The sequence below is a fragment of the Carcharodon carcharias genome, chromosome 7, assembly GCF_017639515.1.
Source record: "Carcharodon carcharias isolate sCarCar2 chromosome 7, sCarCar2.pri, whole genome shotgun sequence".
Classification (NCBI taxonomy): Eukaryota; Metazoa; Chordata; class Chondrichthyes; order Lamniformes; family Lamnidae; genus Carcharodon; species Carcharodon carcharias.
In genome coordinates this window covers 66775235-66794328 of record NC_054473.1, presented here as the reverse complement: position 1 = coordinate 66794328, position 19094 = coordinate 66775235, and the positions used below count along the sequence as shown (strand labels likewise).

General features: G+C 41.8%; 1 long non-coding RNA gene across 1 annotated transcript in view; it reads right to left on the bottom strand.

Annotated features, from left to right (window-relative positions):
- Window positions 1–14478: 14478 nt before the first annotated feature.
- LOC121279756 overlaps window positions 14479–19094 on the bottom strand; it is a 61131-nt gene continuing 56515 nt past the window's right edge. The window contains exon 3 of the long non-coding RNA XR_005943487.1: window positions 14479–14596. This is a non-coding gene — a long non-coding RNA (uncharacterized LOC121279756). The remainder of the gene's footprint in view (window positions 14597–19094) is intronic.

Below are 19094 nucleotides of genomic sequence, written 5' to 3'. Positions count from 1 at the left end.
TAAACTTTTGCAACTTGAAAGAACTATGAAAGCACCAAATACTTGTAGTACTATAGCAACTGTAGGAAGAATTCAACCAGTAGCAAACCTGTAATTAGTTGATGATCTCTTTAAATAGTGCCAATGGGAGCTCCTTCATGCTGCTTAATGCATATCCAGTTATGCCAGGTTAAGAGAGGGTGTTAGCTACAGCAATGGGCTCCAAAATGGCACATTGACTGACTTCATGATTTTCCTGGACTGCATACTTCCAGCGGCATTAGCTTCAGAAGTGTAAATGCGCACTGTGGAAGTCATTTGGTGTGATCACATCCTTCCTGTAATGTGGTGACCATGTTTGGTGGGCATATTCTCCATAAAAGAATAGATTGCTGGCACTCACTGTCTCAAGGACCACTTTGGGCTTCTACCAGAGCAGTTTGCATTGTTGGAACTATCTTTTGGCATGAGCCCTCTTTCAGAAGAGGAAAATGAGGGAGAAAGGGTGTGAGATTGCTTGTAACTCACTGCATACAATTTTATTTTCTATTCAGAACCTGGTCCAGGAGTTCCTTTATATCACTTGTTTTAAAGACTTAAAAAAATCTTCAGTTGAAGGTATTTAAAAATTAATCTTGAAAGGTGCTTTGAATTCTTTCCTAGAGTAAAGAAATCTCCTTGCCTTTTGGTTGACATTTCTCCACAAGAAGTGCTGCAAAGGAATCTCCTGGGAACACAGTGCTATGCTTCTCCTTTTGAGAGTCTGAAGAACCACTTGTCATCTCTGATTTGCTGGACCTAAGGAAAAGTCCACTGGAAAGGTGAATGAATCGTTTGTCATCCTCAGGTATATCACATGATATAATCTCAGGCCAACCCCTACATTCGATCTGAATCATGTGACCGGTGGTCAATCAGTGATATATACACATCAACGGTTAGTTTAGTAACTCTGTGAATTGTTTTAGGACACCAAATTGCTAAAACTTTATTTTTTTCTTTGCAAGTTTGATCTTCACCCCATTCTTTCATTTTAATTATGTTCAGTCCTTCAGGCTTTATCACGGTAACCATTCAATACTGAAGCACAAATTAAGAACAAATTTCTATATAATATGAAGTATGTGTGATGGCCGTGCAACATTTGCTGAAATAAAATTCTAAATTATTGCAGTTGCAGCCACAAGTCATGTGGCAAAATAGCACAGCTTGAGACATGTTGCTTGAACAGGATACCCAATTAAATCTGTAAGATTTTTAATGAAGTGGTAAGATGTTTAATTTTTCATGTTATTAGGATAGTATGGTAGAACAAAATTTCAAGGTACTAAAACATCTCATGATTCAAATTTCAAGGCACTTCCACTTGTAGCTATTTGTCTGTATTTTTCCTGTCTTTTTTGAATTTAAATACAATTAGTAATGCATTTTTGTATAAACTTGACAAACATGATCAATCGAACAACGATGGACTCCAAGCTACACATAAAATTAAGGGTTTACCACACCAATGTTTTAGCCTTTGCATCTACATTTTCTGTAAACAATTTGTGGTATAATAAAACTCAAAATATATTTATGTACAATCATGTCATTCATTATTCTCAATTTACCATGATTTCCTTTTACACTAACCACAATTTTAATTAGGGTATATGCATTTAAATTGCATTACTACCAGAACAATCTCTTCCACGGTTCCTCAATGCACACGATGACAATATCTGTATGAAAATATGTTATCACATTGCCATACAAATCACTGCATGACTTGCTATGTGCTAAAAACAACACATCTCTAAAGCTGCCATCCCTCTCTGGCTTGTTAATTGGGATCTAGTTCTGTTTCAGTATTTCCAGACAGCACAGCTTTTGAAATCTGATGGGTACATCAGTAAAAAATTCCAGCTTGCAGGCCTGTGCCTTAACCCACTGTTGCCACAGTGAAATCAATTTGTGCATTGTACAGATGTGTTTGTCATTTACTTACTGTTTTATCTGTTTGAGATGCTTTTTCCCCCTAATAGGCAGATGTGATTCCTATACCTCTGATTATTTAATGCAAATAAGAGATTAATCTAAGCACTGTTTGTGGTGTATTTCTGTAGAAAAAGTGTTGGACCATTTAAAGAATCAACTGTTAATGACTATTAGTGTTAGAGAATGTGATACCTTAGCAATAGAAACTAACATTGTAATATTTACTATGATGACATTGTATGAATTAAAGATATGCCGTAGAGCCATTGAGTTCACAACATAAGTTACCTTCTATTAGTTGTATTAATATTGTACACAAAAAGAATCTGTTTTAAAGTGTTTTGGTTCTTGAATATATACATATATGTTCAGTTACACCTTTACACTTTTTGTTTAGAATAGAGCAGAACAATAATAAAAAAAATAATTTTGGATCATTCTTGTTCAGTTCTTCAACAGAGTTGGGAGGAATGGTCAAAACATGACACGACTAATGTTTTTATGAAAATGAGCCAACACAATCAACACAAAGGTCCAGTGTGTCTCGTAACAGGATCAGACTAGTATTCCAAATTCAGTTCCAAGAATAGAAAGAATCTGACTATCTCGTGACCTGATAAATGCCATTTTTACGATGGGTCCTGTGCCTAGCAGATCGCTAGTTTGCTGGTGCTGGCTACATCATCATTGAGCATATACACATATAACGGTTCTCTTTCAACCATTCTGTGATACCACTGATTTAAATTGCAACAACCTGTTAAAGGTCTATCAGTGAGGACTGCAGTAAGTCAGGATAATATAATCTGACCTTTATTTTCGAGGAATCACTTGTTGTTTATCAACATAAACCTTGCAGGAATTACTCTTTCTGCATATATTCTTGTTTCTGTAACCAATCCTATTATTCAAAAAACCTTACTTCCTGTTGTCACAACTGTGTCAACTTTTCGCCATTATAAATTTTGAAAGTACATTTATATTGGAAATGGTCATGTAAATTCCTCACTGCAAAATTACAACCTAGCAACTGGGTGGCTATTTTACCCACAAATTGCTCAAAACGTTCCCTGAAAATTTTTGATCCACCATTTTTTTTTCTCAGGGCAAAATCATCCTACATTTGCACCATATGTGGTAGCGGGCTGGAAAAAGGAAGTTTTACCATTGGGCCACAATGGTAGCTTTTTGTGCCGTATCATCCCAATCCCGCCTCACTAATCATGCATTCCCGGAAAACATGCCTGGTCAGTGGCATGCAGCCTATGATTCGCCTGCCACATCGTCACCTTGCCGTTTCCTCACTCTGGGAACCATATTTAAAGTGCAGCTGTGCGCACACCACTCAGTGCTTCCAGCCCAGGACTGCTGTACAGAAGACATGGCCCTGAAAGACAAGAAGACTACAGCCCCCTGATTCAGTGATGTGTCCCTGGAATGCCTTTTGGATGCCATGGAGGCCAGCCGTGACATCCTCTATTCCCGCTCTGACTGCAGCAGGGGCAGCAACATCACCAATCCGGCTTGGGAAGCAGTAGCAGCGGTGGTCAGTGCCAATGTTGCCCACAAGATGTCGGCCATCCAGTGAAGAAAGAGGATGCACGAACTCAACTGTGCCGCCAGGGTAAGTCAACCATCTCATCACTCTAAACTCAGACTCCGACAAGCCAATCACACATTCACTGGAATCTCACTCACTGCCAGCTCAAGGGACATCATCACTCACTCTCACACACATCCTCACATCTCCATCAGGCTCATATCCTCTGGAGCTCACGTTCATGGCTCCGCTTACCACACAAAACATTCCATGCAATGCTATGTGTCTTGCTCATACTCTCTCCGTTTGTTTTCATGCAGGAGAAGCTGGTTCACAGCAGCAGGAGAGGTCCCAGACCGGGGATGGAGTAGTCCACATTAAGCTCCTCACTCACTATGAGGAGCGTGCTATCGTGCTGATTGGTGAGGGCATGGACCATGCCTGCAGCAAAGGTGAGCCCACGTGAGGATCCTGCACCACATCATCCCTCTCTCCACGCAACTATGAGTGCTCTCCCTCCTGTTTTTAACTCTTCTTCCATGGACTAATCATTTCTACTTTGGTTCACAGGGAGCTCTGCCAAGCGACTGACACCCTCAGCTCCATCCACATCCTTACCTCCAACCAAGAGGACACCTCCTATATTGAAGAGATGGAAATATGCAACCTGGAAGGCCCATCACAGCACTTATCCACACCCTACACTAGTTCAGAGACATGCACCTCGGTAGGACCTAGATCTAGAGGAGCCTCGGATTCACAATCTGGTGGTCATCGCATGGACATGTATCCACAGCAGGAGGAGGCAGGTTCATGCGAGCTCCATGGCACTCGGAGGAGGACTGCTGGGAAGAGCATCTGTGAGATCTGAGTCAGGTGACGAGCCTCTGGATTCGGCCTTCCAACTCATCATGCAGAGTCAGCAGAAGGCTGGGAAACATCAAGCAGAGCTGTTGGAAGTCCTCAGCAGAATGGCACACAAGTCAGAGGGGTTTGCCTGCCTGCTCTCTGATGAAGTGGTGCCCAAATGTGTTTGGAGGTCTCCATGGGAAGGATGGTGGACATCATGGAGAGTCTGCTCCAGCAGAATGAGGAAATCATATAGGATCATATCTTTTTATTTCTGTTAGATTGTTGTCAAGAAAATAATTTTTTATTTTCTTGGACTGTGGTTTTGAAGTTGGACTGTAGCTTTAAAAACTACCATGGCTGCAATTGAAAGATGTGTTCACTGGAACAAGATGAAGAATTTCTACAATTTTGCTATCCTGGAACATAGGGTGCCGTGAGAGAACAGGATGGTGCTGGAAAGGGGTTCTGGACTAAGGGGAACTGCCTGACAACAGCATTTTAATTGGCTCCTGACCAGGTGACCAGGGTTTGAGGAGAATTTTGCGAATGTCGGGCGGGCCAGTCGGGAGCGGACGCAGAGCCGATCACTGCCCCGGATCAGCTCAGCGCCGCCATTTTACGTGGGCGGGACAATTAAGGCCCATTCAGCATGATGCATGGCCAGTAGCACTCAGCGTTTCCTGTGCGGGTGGCAGGGGAAGAGGGAGAGTCAGAGCATGCACTAGCACAGAAACCTCCCTGGGGCACGGAGCTGCCTCAGGGAGATTAAGTACATATTGAGAATTTTTAATAAAGAAAGATAAAAATTATTTACATGTTTATGTATTGTGCAAGAATTATTTAATTAATTAATTAATTTAATTAATAAAAGCTTCAGGAAACCTCATCCCACCCATGGATGAGGTTTCCTGAAAAACACAAAGGCCGCTTGTGCTCTTCGCCTGCCCGTCAACCTTAAGGTTGAACAGGCAGCGTTGATAAGTACTTTAATTGTTTTTTTAATGGCCTTAACAGGCCTTTGACAGTTTGGTGGGCATGCAGCCGCCTCCATCCGCTGAATGAAAGATCTCAATGACGCGTGGTGGCGTTGCGACGCATGCCCAATGTCACAGCGTGTCATTCTATGCGTCGTTGTGTCAGGCCCACCCCGCATACCGATGTCAAAATTCTGGTCATTGAAAAGCAAGTTTTTTGAACCAGTGAACCACAGACTGAAAATGCTGGGAGACCACCTCATATCATCAACAACAAACTGCAAGCAATTTGAAAGACATCAATCAAAGTCAACCCATCTAATCCTGTACTCCAGATTGGTGCTATTGAACTGTTTTATCTCACCCTTAAAATCCATGTTGTGATACAGAGTGTATATATATATATATATATATAGGGTTTAAGAAGCGGTAGAGTTTAAGTTAAGAGTTAGAAATTAGCAATTGATATTTCCTTCTTTTGCCACCAGTTAAAGAAAGTTTGTTTAATAAACAGTTATTTACTTATTACATTTACAAACCTGGTGCTCATATTCTGTTAACCTAAATTAAACAGTTAGGTAGAATTGGGGCAATTTGGTGGTTTGATCAAACTTCTCACATTTGTTGCAGCTTGGGGAACAGTGGAGCTTGATGTTACAGTGCATTATCCCCAGTGAATCATGACAATGCGCACAGACCTGCACCCCTGTAGTCAGGGGTGAGTTCCTGCAGTGGCAACACGAGAAGGAAATGGGGAACCTGGATGTCTCTCTAGGTGCTCCTTCCCTCAAGGAGTCAAGCTAGGGCCCTCGTGCACCAAAGGGAGGAGGAGTGACAGCTGAAAATCCCTGGGTCATCCACTCAGGAATCTCAGAGGCTGTCCTTTCCCTCCAAGTCCCTTTTGCCAGTGACCCCCTTAACCTCATCCTCTCCAATTGCAGAGGGAGCAGCTGGCCCACAGGAGAACAGCCAAAGCAAGTCGGCTCTCCAGGGGAGCCATGCCAAAGGCATCAGAGGCAATAGGGCCAACCATTACACAGGCTGTCTCCACCCCTGCTGTGGATGTCAAAACAGCAGTTAGAAGAAGTGTAAGGCCTAGAAAACTTAAGAAATTCTGATCACAGATAGTTGCATAGGTGAACACATTTTTTCACTTTACAATCTGAAATTATATTCACTTTTACAGAATAATGTGTAGTGGTGTCTTTCAGCTTCATTTACAGGCTTCACGAGTCCTGCCCCTGCATCCCCCCAATACCAGTTCAGCTGCCAGACTCCGAGTAGTTCTAGAGAGAGAAGTGTGTGTGTGGCAGGGCCTTTCGGAGTCTCGTGCAAGCACTCTCATCACACTCATCTCAATGTCCTGATCATTTTCAATGCTGTCTGCTAGGGTTCTCTTTCAGTTGTCTATCTGAGCTGACCTGCATCTCCACCCACTCACTGATCACACTCCCATGCAGCACCTGTTCCCGTCCAACATGATGCTCCTTTCACTTTTGATTTTTCAAGATGGTACTGATGAAGTATGTCTTTAGCTCCCCTGACCTTTCCCCTCCCCCAGTCATCCACATCCTTTCCCCCATCACTGTTGACAGCTTTGGCATCACTTTCCACCTCCCCATTGTCGTCTGCCAGCCAGACCCTTTTTCTTCTGAGAAGTCCAGGTGAACGTACACATTCCCAACCTTCCTGAGAATCCCACTCCCATCCTTACTGACCTCCCAAGCTCCTTCTTCCTTCCCCCAGGGTCTGTGTCTGCCTCCAAGTCCCCACCAACCACCCTCACCATCCCTTCTACTGCTACTGTCGCAGCCTCACCCTCCCACCCTATTGGCTCACTCTGCTCTCTCTCATTCTCACCATTTCCTCCATTTCCACGCCCCCACCCTCATTTTGCTCCCCTGGAAACAGTCATCGACTCCGCAGACCTCTCCCTTGCATGTTCACCTGGACATTCCCCCCCCACCTTACTCCTTCCTCCATCCTTACGCCTTCCTCCCTGGGACTCCTTCTTCTCTCTGGACTCCTTCCACCGCCCCCCCAAAACTCCTTCCTCCACTCGAAGTTTTTCCCCCCCAAACTCCTTCCCTTACACCTTCCTCCCCCCTACACCTATCTCCCCAATTGCCGCATTCTCCCCTGTTACACCTTCCTCCTTCCCCACTCCCAACCTCACCTCCCTGACACCATCATTACCCCTCTCCCAACCTCACCTGCCCGACATCATCATTTCCCCCTCCCAAACTCACCACCCCCACGTACACCTTTTTTCCCAGTCAAACCTAGACGTTCCGCTCCCACCTCCCAGTACACCTTTCTTTCCCTGTCAAGCGTGGACCTTTCTCTCCACCCCCTCAGCGATCATAGATTGCAGATCATGGCCAAGACACTGCCCAAAGCAAACTCACAACAGTGACCTTCCACCTTCCATAAGCTGCTTTGCGGCAGAACCATGTCCATCAAGATCCACACAGCACGTGATGCACATGTTCCTCCAAGGTCCGGTTGCTGTCGGGCTCCAGCATCTTCTGCTCCTTGGATGTCCACAAGATGAGCAAGGCCCTGAAAGCAAGCCCCAACTTCTGCACATCAAACTTGTCAAGATGTGTTCCGCACCGGTGAGTTTTCCTGCCAGCCTGGGAGGTAAATTTGACATGGGGGTGTGATTCCGGTGAGCAGGGCTTATGCAGATATATTAAAATGCAGTTCCCGATGTCCAGCGGCAGGAAAGTGGCCCACCATTCACAGGTGCAGCGGTTGATCACAAGTTGGCTTCATGACATCAATTTTTGGCCTTCCCAACTTATTGTCCCCTCACGCCTGCCATGATGCCTGATGCCAATGGACATGGAAAATTCTGCCTTCAGTATCTGAATGTTTGCTCCTCAGTTGAGTAGTGGGACTCGAGAAATTTCCTGCTTTGCTGTGCCCACCTTGGGAGAAACTCCCCCGAATGGCAGGATCTTCATTCCTGGTTTCGTTGACTGCAGGATGGAGTTGGGCTTGCCTCCCCAGGACACAGATGAGAGGCGGCAACAAAGTCTGCCCAGTACCTAGGCGGGTTGTTTAAAAGACCAGCCTCAGCTCTCTGGGATGTCGTCCTGGTTATTTTGTTAAATATTAAGCCCTCTAGCCTTCACTGCTCACAGCCCTACCCACTACTCATGCCCCATACATGCCAACTCATGCCAACCCATGATCTCCACCCCATAGCCCCTTGTAGCCCTTATGCCAACTTAATATCAACTCATGCCCTCATCCACCCCAAGGCACCTTGTAGCCCATTTGCAGCCTTAATGCCAACTCATGTTAACCTTCCACCACCCTTTGACCTTACACCCTCCATGCCAACTCACTGAGTATCCATCATAGGCAGACGTCAGGAGCCATGTCAAGATGAAATAAAATAAAATTCTAAATATCTATTACAGACTTCACTCTATAAAAATAACTTCCATTCATGAAATCCATTTAAAACATTTAAATCTCACATATTGAAGACCTTATAAAAACAAACAATTGTATTTACAACCACACATCAAAGACAGCTAATCCTTGAATAACCTTTTTGAAGTGCCAATCAAACTGTGAACTTGGAACCCCTTATTCTGATAATGATAGGTTGTGGAAAGCAGCCAAATATTAATAATGACATAATAATAGCCCTTAGGGTTATGTCAAAAAGCAGCTATGGTAACTGCTTGGGTCAGTTTTAACTCAGCACTCAGTGCACATGGTCCTGCTGAGTGCAACCTTCCCATCAATGTAAGTCATGCCCATGATCTTTCCTATTGATGAAAATAGGATCTGCTAGAAATGGGGACAGGACCTGGAACTGGGGTCCATCTGCCATTTTGGAGTATCCACAGAGTCTCCATGACTCTGCGAAAATCCGGGCCCTACTGTTTAAAATAAGGGTTGGAACAAAACATTAAAAAAAAGTAATCCTGAAGTCAAAAAGCTGGGTCATTCCTTACTGATCCCATTATGATTTTCTCAGTATTCTGCCATAACCTCCTTAATAATGGATTCCAGCCTTCATATCTTTCCTAAAATTTGGTGCCAAACTGCTCTCTCAACTGGCCCTGCCAGCTTCAATGATTTGTGCACATATACCCGCCTCAAGTCAGATATACCAAATACAATTTTTCTCACTTGATTTCAGCAGATTCATTTTGTTTCCTCTCCTTGCATGATCTCCTTAGTAAGACTGTAAAATATATTTTGCTTGGGGTATTAATTAGACATGAGTAAACAGCTTCAGAAATATTAATAAATTATATTCCTCTGAATCTGACTCATACCTGAATTGGTTATACTATAGTAAACAGAAAAATGTCCCCAAAAATACTTTGTTAAGGAGTATGAAAACCTTGCTAAAGGCTTATAAATGAAAAGGGAGTCCTGAGCTTCCATGGGATTTATTACACAAAGGAAGACTGAGATTTGGAGTTAGCAGCACAACATTTTTAAAAAATGAACAGTATGGCTACACAGAATGGATGGAGCTGGAAAAGAGGTCATAGCAGAAGGGTGCTATTTGAAGGGAACAGGATCACCTATCTTGGCATTACAGAGAGTACTGCATATGTTGGCTCTGCCTCAACAGGAAGGCTGTGACCTGAGGCATGGTTAAAAATGTGCAATGCACTACCACTGGCAATGAAGGTCACAACTGCTCTCAATGATTAGAGGGACTTTCCAGGCACCCTATCACAGACTTTGCAGAAATCACTTTCTAGACTGTGTATTCTGCATTAAGCAGGTAACTGCCATCTTGTTTTACCATCTTCAATAAAGACCACCAACATTAGCAGATTTTTCAACATTAGTAGCTTCTCCAAAGCATAAGGCATCAGTCATTCTGCATGTTGTCATTTCTTTGCCTGCCAATAGTTTTATGACAGTCCTCAATGGAGTTATTATTACATCAATCTGTTCATGGTACAGTTTTCTGACAGAAAATCATGAATCAGTGCTCACTTCCCAAGGAATCTGCAGGTTGCTTTTATTCTGAAACAAGTAAATATGATGAAGATCTTGGAAAGACAGAACACTGGCTCTTCACAGGCCTGGGAGACACATTCAACCACAACTATTGACATCCATACACAGATACAGTAGAGCTGTATCTAGTCAGACTATGATCACACTGGGTATATATTTGGGGAGCTAAAGCAATGCCTTAAATATTCAAACTTTTCTACTGGGAAGTTTAAGGAAGAATAGTGAGGGAGCTTGCAATATGGCCCAGGGATGGTGTGGATAATTGTACTTGCTTGCTGCATGCTGCCATGTATTGGCATAAAGAGAGACTTGATCATGATTGCAATGAGGAACAACAGCAAACCATGGCAGATGAAGATGCATACCTGGTAATTGCATCAGATGAAGCAGTGGAGTCAGAGAGTAAGTTGCAGGACAGTCTTCTTGCCCAATGCTTCTTCCAGTTTCCGCTTTACTTTCCATTGAGCAAGTTTTCAATGATGGAACTATTCATTTTTTATGCTTCATTTCTTTGTGTAGAACAGAAAGTTCCTGAGCTTCCATGGGGAAGATAAATGGAAAACCTGGTGAAATGACATACATTTTTTCAGGACGGGGTAGGGTGGTGGGGGTGGGGTGTTCACATTATCCTATGGTCACCTCTATAATATTCCCGCACCGCCATAATCATCTGAACATTCATGAACACTGGCCTTCCTCTTCCCAATTCTTTCAGACTGGAAGATCTTCAGTGTTCCTCAATGTTGGGATCCTGCTTCCTTAGTGCTACCAAAATCTGACATGTCCCTCAATGAAAGCCTTGGTTCAGTTTTTTTTTTTACAGAAAATGAGGTGGAAATATCATTGAAACAAATGTCTTTGGTTCAATTCTGTTATCTTCATTAAGTGGTTGTCTTAATAGGGTTGCCAGCTCTGGCTGGACATATTCCAGGAGATGTCATCACATGACCCCCCATTGTCAACTGCCTCTCCCGCAGACTCCTGCCATTGGTTGCCCAACATGTTCACCATCACAGACCTTCGCCTTCCCAAGGCTTTTCAACGTGTCCCGGTTTTGACTTTTGAAAATCTGGTAACCCTACAACTAGGGCATATGCTTCTAGTGCTGACAGGCAATTGTCATTCACCACAGTTTCCAGACATCAGTATTTCGCCCATTGCAGCTAGAGCCCCATTCCCCGACCCCTCCCCACCCACCTTTCCATCAGAGCTCTGAAGAGTCATACAGACTTGAAACGTTAACTCTGTTTCTCTCTCCACTGATGCTGCCAGATCAACTGAGTTTTTCCAGCATTTTCTGTTTTTAACTAACTTTGAGACCTGTTTAAGTCCAACTATTCGAGAGAATCCTGAAACACCCCTGGTATACAACTTTGGCTAATGAATTCACCTAGTCAACACTTCAGGAGTGAAAACATTTTCTTCCTCAGGCCTGCACCTCTTTTTTCCAAGCCAATCACATCAATTATGAACTATTCCCTTTGTCTATAAATTGTAACAGTGCACTATTCCCTCTAACTGTATTTTTCCGTGTATGTGTGTGTGTGTGTGTGTGTATGTATGTACGCACGCATGTGCGTGCGTGTGAGATAGAGACACAGGGTGAGTGAGTGATGTAGCATTAGATTTTTGAGGTGAACATGTGAATAAATAATCCACTTTATTTAGACACATGAGAAGCTTGTTGCTGGTTATTCAAATGGTCCACACCTCAGAAACACACACATCTTCCTTTAAGACAAAAACACACTGATTATGGACAGTAAGGAAAGGAAACAGGTTCTGTTCTCTTTCATCCCTGTCCATGATAGGACAGAAAAAAAAGAGTGACACTGTAATACCATTGTAAAGAGGGGTGATCAACTATATTATGCACATTAATCTAAGAGGGTGTGAAAGATAGGATACAATTGATTTCGTTATTGTATGTAATGCCTCATTATGACAGTATAATTATCATGATAATGTTTTTATGCTTATTTGTAATAACATTTATCTTTAATATAATTGTTTGTTTCCTGAGCATTTATAGCGCCCACCCCCATTCAATTTCCATAAGCAGATGTGGCTGAGAAGTTTGTCCACCCTGGTCTCGACTCTGACATCTTCTCCAATGTTGCCACATCATCACTCCCTTCCAATGCTGTTAAATCTCATGACACCTCCATTATTGCCAGGCACTAAGAATAACCCAGTAAATCAAGCCCAACATTCCAAATTCCAGTGCTAACAAACCTTGTCATAGTACTGTATCCAGAACCCCCTACCCCCAGACATGCCAATAAAGCACAGTAACCCCCAAAACTGCTGCTAAATCCCACAACTTTCCCCTTACTTTTTGCTTCAGTTGCCAACCTGTGTACACTGTATTCACCCATTTGCAATTGCAATTTACACTGACAACAAAGGAAACTGAAAACAAGAGGAAGAAATAAATCAATCACTGGGAGAAAACGTGAAACAGAGAAGGAAGGAGCAGAAGTAATAAACAAGGACATGGGAAGAGAAACCATGAAAAACACCCCATCCTACTTTAGTTACAGACTGAACACCTTAATTCCCTGGACGATTTTGAGAGTATTGAGTCTGTAGGGTCACTCCAGGGTTACATGCTTGAATCCTGTCCTTTTTAAATACGTATTTGTGGTTAGTAAATCACTCAATGGAAAATAAACCAAAGTACCTGCTTGTCTCACAGCGCAACACTTTGGTGTTTTTTTTTATCACCAAAACTATTTATGGACTGCAATTGACCAGGCATACCCAACATTTTAAAAAATGCAAAGTGAAGATACAGGCGATAGAACATGTTCTGCCAAGCAGTTATAATTTTGTATATCAATTGTACATCTACTATAAACTTATTGGGATTAAATCCCCATTTTTTCAAATGGGGTGCTCTTGGAGCAAAGGCAAATATAAAAATTAGTGACACTAGCCAGCAGGTTTCAGAAATGATAATATTTACCCATACTTGATGGATACCCGATTTGAAATTGCCTGCTACCCTTCCAATGCCATGTACATAGTACTCTGCTTTCCTCGTCCAGCCATAGTCAGAGCAAATCATATGACACCAAGCACCTGTCAAAGTATCATGTAGTTTTCCCACCTGTGTGACTCTTAAAAAATGCGAACCTCACATAATCATAATTTTATTTCTGCAGGAATCATAGAAATGAGTGCAAGGAAGAAGAAATGGGATAAGTCAAACATATTACAATAACATTTTATTAGTAAGCTAATTAAGGTGCAAAATTATTTAATTTTACAACCTGACTCCTGTAAGATGGTGACACAAGTATCAATTTTCCCTCTTCAATTACTTAGCAGAGATTCATAGAATCTTACAACACAGAAGGTCATTTGACCTCTGGTGCCTGTGCTGGCTCTTTGGAAAAATTATTCAATTTCATCTCACACCAACTTTATCCCTATAACCCTATAAATGAGTCCTCTTCAAGTACATATCCAATAACCTGTTGAAAGTTCTTCTGGAAGCTGCTTCCGCCACCCTTTCAGATGATTTATTTCAGATCTTAGCAAAGAAATTCTCTTAATTTCCTCTCTAGTTCTTTTGCTAATTATTTTAAATCTAAACCCCTCATTACTTTGAATACTCTGTTAGGTCTCCCCTTAAATTTCCCTGCTGCAAGAAGAACAATCCCAGCTTCTCTAATCTCCCTACATAACGGACATCCTTCAATTCTGGTATCATCCTGGTATACCTCCTCTATAAGCTCTCCAAAGCCTTGGCGACAATCTAAAGTGTGTTCCCCAGAATTGTACATAGTACTCCAGCTGAGGTCTAGTTAGTGATTCATAAAGATTTAACATGTGTCACGATCCCAGTTGCTGTTAATTCTGGACAAGTCAGGTCCCAGAGTGAAACCTGGCTTGATGGACGCTAATTTTTTTTAGACACTGGTAGAAAGTCACTGGATAAATTCACAGGAGTCTGTGGATGAATTCTTAATACAAAGAATCAAATATTTATTAAAATAAGAAAAGTGTACCGGACAAAAATGTTGGAAATATCTCAATACAAACACAAGAAAACAATTCAAATTTCCACTATTCCTTTACCTCAACATATCTTTGCAGGCACATAAACCAGAGAATAATTACAACTACATTGACAGAAAGGCTTCTTGCTTAGAACTGGCACAGTTGCTGATGGTTTTCTTCTGGTGAATTCCTGAGCGTTCACTTGATGCTACTCACCCAACTTGTATCTCTCCCAGAGACATCCAAAGCCCGCACTCTAGAAACATAGAAAATAGGAGGAGTGGGTCAATAAGCCCTCCGAGCTTGCTCTGCCATTTAATATGATCATGGCTGATGCTCTATCTCAATGCCATACTCCCACTGTCTCCCTGTACCCCTTGACACCTTTAGAGTCTACAAATCTACCTATTTCCATCTTGAAGATACTCAGTAACTTGGCCTCCATAGCCTTCTGTGGTAGAAAATTCTACAGGTTCATCACCCTCTGAGTGAAGAAGTTTCTCCTCATCTCAGTCCTAAGTGGTCTACCCTGTATCTTGAGATTCTGACCCCTTGTTCTAGACCCTCCCAGCCAGAGGAAACATCATCCCTGCTTCCAGTCTGCCCAGCTCTGTCGGAATTTTTTACGTTTCAATGAGATCCCCTCTCATTCTTTTAAACTCCAGTGAATACAGGCCTGGTCGGCCCAACCTCTCCTCATACGACAATCCTGTCATTCCAGGAATTAGTCTGGTGAACCTTCACTGCACTCCTTCTATGGCAAATATATCCTTTCTTAGGTAAGGAGACCAAAATTGCACACAATACTCCAGGTGTGGTCTCACCAAGGCCCTATACAGCTGCAGTAAGACATCCTTGCTCCTGTACTCAAGTCCTCTTGCAATGAAGGCCAACATACCATTTGCCTTCTTAACTGCTTGCTACACCTGCATGCTTGCTTTCAGTAATTGGTGGATAAGGACATCCAGATCCCTTTGTACATTAACATTTCCTAACCTATCACCATTCAAATAATGCTCTGCTATTCTGTTTTTCCAACAAAGTAGATAACTTCACACTTATCCACGTTATACTGGCAAGGGCACAGAATGTGCTCAGGGTGGGGGACTTCAATGTTCATCACCAAGAGTGGCTTGGTAGCACCACTACTGACTGAGCTGGTTGAGTTCTAAAGGACATAGCTGCTAAGCTGAGTCTGTGGCAGGTGGTGTGGGAAAAACACACTTGACCTCATCCTCATCAAACTGCCTGTCGCAAATGCATCTGTCCATGACAGTATCGGTAGGAGTGTACACCTCATAGTCCTTGTGGAGATGAAGTTCTGTCTTCAAATTGAGGATACTCTCCATCGTGTAGTGTGGGACTACCACCGTGCTAAATGGGATAGTTTTCAAACAGATCTAGGCAACTCAAGATTAGGCATCCATGAGGCACTGTGGGCCATCAGCAGCAGCAGCATTGTACTCGAACACAATCTGAAACCTCATGGCCTGGCTTATCCCCCACTCTACTATTGCCACCAAGCTAGGGAACTAACCCTGGTTCAATGAAGAGTGCAGGTGGGCATGTCAGGAGCAGCACCAAGCATACCCAAAAACGAGGTGTCAATCTGGTGAAGCTACAACTCAGGATACTTGGGTGCCAAACAGCATAAGCAACATACAATAGACAGAACAAATTGATTCTATAATCAACAGATCAGATCTAAGCTCTGCAGTCCTGCCACATCCAGCCACGAATTGTAGTGGACAATTAAGCAAGTCACTGGAGGAGGAGGCTCCACAAATATCCCCATCCTCAATGATGGGGGAGCCCAGAACATCAGTGCAAAAGGTAAGGTTGAAGGATTTGCAATAATCTTCTACCAGAAACGTTGAGTGGATGATCCATCTCAGCCTCTTCACAGATGCCAGTCTTCAGCCAATCCAATTCACTCCACATGACATGAAGAAATAGGTGAGGGCACTTGATACTGCAAAGGCCATTTGTTATGACCCAGCAGTTATTAAAGCTGAGTTATTTAAAGATCCCAGAGGGAACTTTAAACGACTGTCAGAACGTATATTCTTACTTTTGTATGTTTGAGATGCAGCTCTAAATTCAGGAATCAGACCACTAGTTTGCGAGAGGTTTGATATTAAACTCAATGAAACATTTTATTAATTTACACAAGTTAAATATATACACATGGCTACAAATTACTACTGTTATAGCTTTTAACAAATTCCCAAACTAATCTCCATTAACGCAACAGCACCCTTAGACTTAACCAGACGCCAGGCAAAGTATTTTCACCTTACGCATTCAAAATGAGTTTCTTTTCACTTTGGTTCCTGTGGAGACAGTCGAAGGCTTACAGATGCTTTGATCTTACATTGCCTCTGCTCTGCACTCACAAAAATTGCTATCGGTTATATCCAGCACATCTCATTAAATGTAAATTCTCATTGTATCACCAGCCTCTTTGAACTCCACCTCTTCTAACAAGAAAACTCTTTTCATAGTACCAATTCTATTAGTGGTATAAGCATGTTGTATGGTCTCTGCTAGGTAGGTGCCAGATTTCACCCCACTTCTTGAATGCTCTATTCAAAAAATGCAAAACTAGTACACGTCAAAGCACCCAGACTAGCTGGCTTTAATCCAATTAAGACACACCAACAGACTAAACCTCTAGTTAAAAGAAAAATATTTTCCAATAATATATACATTAATAGCTTCATGACATCCCCATCGAAAAATGTACCGTCATAATTCTAAAAGACGGCTTCATTTTAATAACCCAACCCATCTCACATTATCTCCTATACTTACTACACTGTTACGTTACCAGGTGTATGCATTAACGTAACTATATTATACACACACACAAGTCCTTGGTATCAACATAATTACTCCAGTTCATTGTACAGGGTTTTAAAAATCTCCAATTTTCTGTTAAGCTTCAAATTCTTGATAACGTATCTGCAAACAGATTTTCTCTTCCAGCAATATGTATAATCTGTAGATTAAATGGTTGTAATAGACTCCATCTGAAAAACCTTACACTTTTGTCTTGAAATTTGTCCAAAAACTTCAAAGGATTATGGTCTGTATAAACAATTTTTTCTGATGAATTGTTTGCAACATGAATTTCAAAATGCTGCAATGTTAACATCAAACCCAAAGTCTCTTTTTCGATCGTTGTATATCTTCTATGTTGTACATTCAGCTTCCATGAAAAATGCTTTATTGGATCTTAAAATCCAGTGTCATCTTCTTGTAACAGTACAGCCCCAATGCCTACGCCGCTTGTGTCAACAGCCAACTTGAATTGCTTGGCATAATTGAGTACTGCCAAAACTGGTGTCGTAGCTAATACAGTTTTCAAACAATCGAATGACTTCTGACACTTCTGCATCCATTGAAACTTCTTGTTCCTTTAATATTTCAGTCAACGGAACAGATACACTACTAAAATTTGGCACAAATTTCTGTTAAAACCCACTTATGCCCAAAAATCTCAAAGCTTCTCGTTTTGTTGCAAGCATGGGGAAGTCCAGGAGAGCCTTGGCTTTTGCATGTCACGAAGCCACCTTACCATGTCCAATGGTCTGGCCTGGATACATAACATGCGCTTTTGCAAATTCACTTTTAGCCAAGTTCATCACCAAATTAGCTTCTTGTAGTTGAGTAAGTAATTCTTCCAGATGCTGTAAATGCTCCTCCCACATCTGACTGAAAACGATTAGATCATCAATACAAGCCATACAATTGCTTAGACTTGCAATTACTTTGTTTGTCAGTCTTTGAAATGTCACAGGTGCATCCTTCATACCAAAGGGCATGACTTTAAATTGATATAGTCCACTTGTTGTTACAAAAGCTGATATCTCCTTTGCTCTCTCCAACAACAGTGCCTGCCAATATCCTTTTAGCAAGTCAATCTTTGTGATAAATTTCGATTGTCCCACTTTCTCAATGCCATCTTCTAATCGTGGTATGGGATATGAATCCGCTTTTGTCACTGCATTCACCTTTTGACAGTTCACACACAGACTTTGTGTTCCATCCGGTTTCAGTACTAGTACAATAGGTGAACTCCAGTTACTGCAAATAGACTCAATGGTATCATTTTGAAGCATGAAATCAATTTCTTTTTATGCATTTGATAACTTTGCCGGATTTAATCCATAAGGTTGTTGCCTTATCGAAGATGATATTTTCATACATACATCATGTATAGCTAAATGTGTCTTTCCTAACTTATTTCCGCAAATAAGTTTGTGTGACTGCAGTAGCTTTTCCAAATCACTTGGACACTTGCTTGGAAGGTAACTTGATATTTCATTTAAATTTTCAAGTATCCCCTCATTATGCAATTTAATTAAAGGAAGATTAATTTCAAAGTCATGCACTTCTACGTCATTCTCATCATCCACCATCACTCATATCTCTTTTTGTTCCTCTTCCCTGTCAAAGTACTTTTTAAGCATATTTACATGGCACACTCTCTGCTTCTTTCTTCTATCAGGAGTATTTATTAAATTATTTACTTCACTCAATTTCTTTTCAATCCTGTAAGGTCTACTAAAGCTTGCATTTAATGAATCACCTAATACCAGTAACAAAACCAGTACTTTCTCCCCAGAAACAAAACTGCGAGTTTTAGCTTTCTTATCTGCTTTCACTTTCATCATTTACTGTGATGTCTTTAAATGTTCCCTAGCCAACTCACATGCTCCGTTCAATCTTTCCCTGAAATTTGATATGTA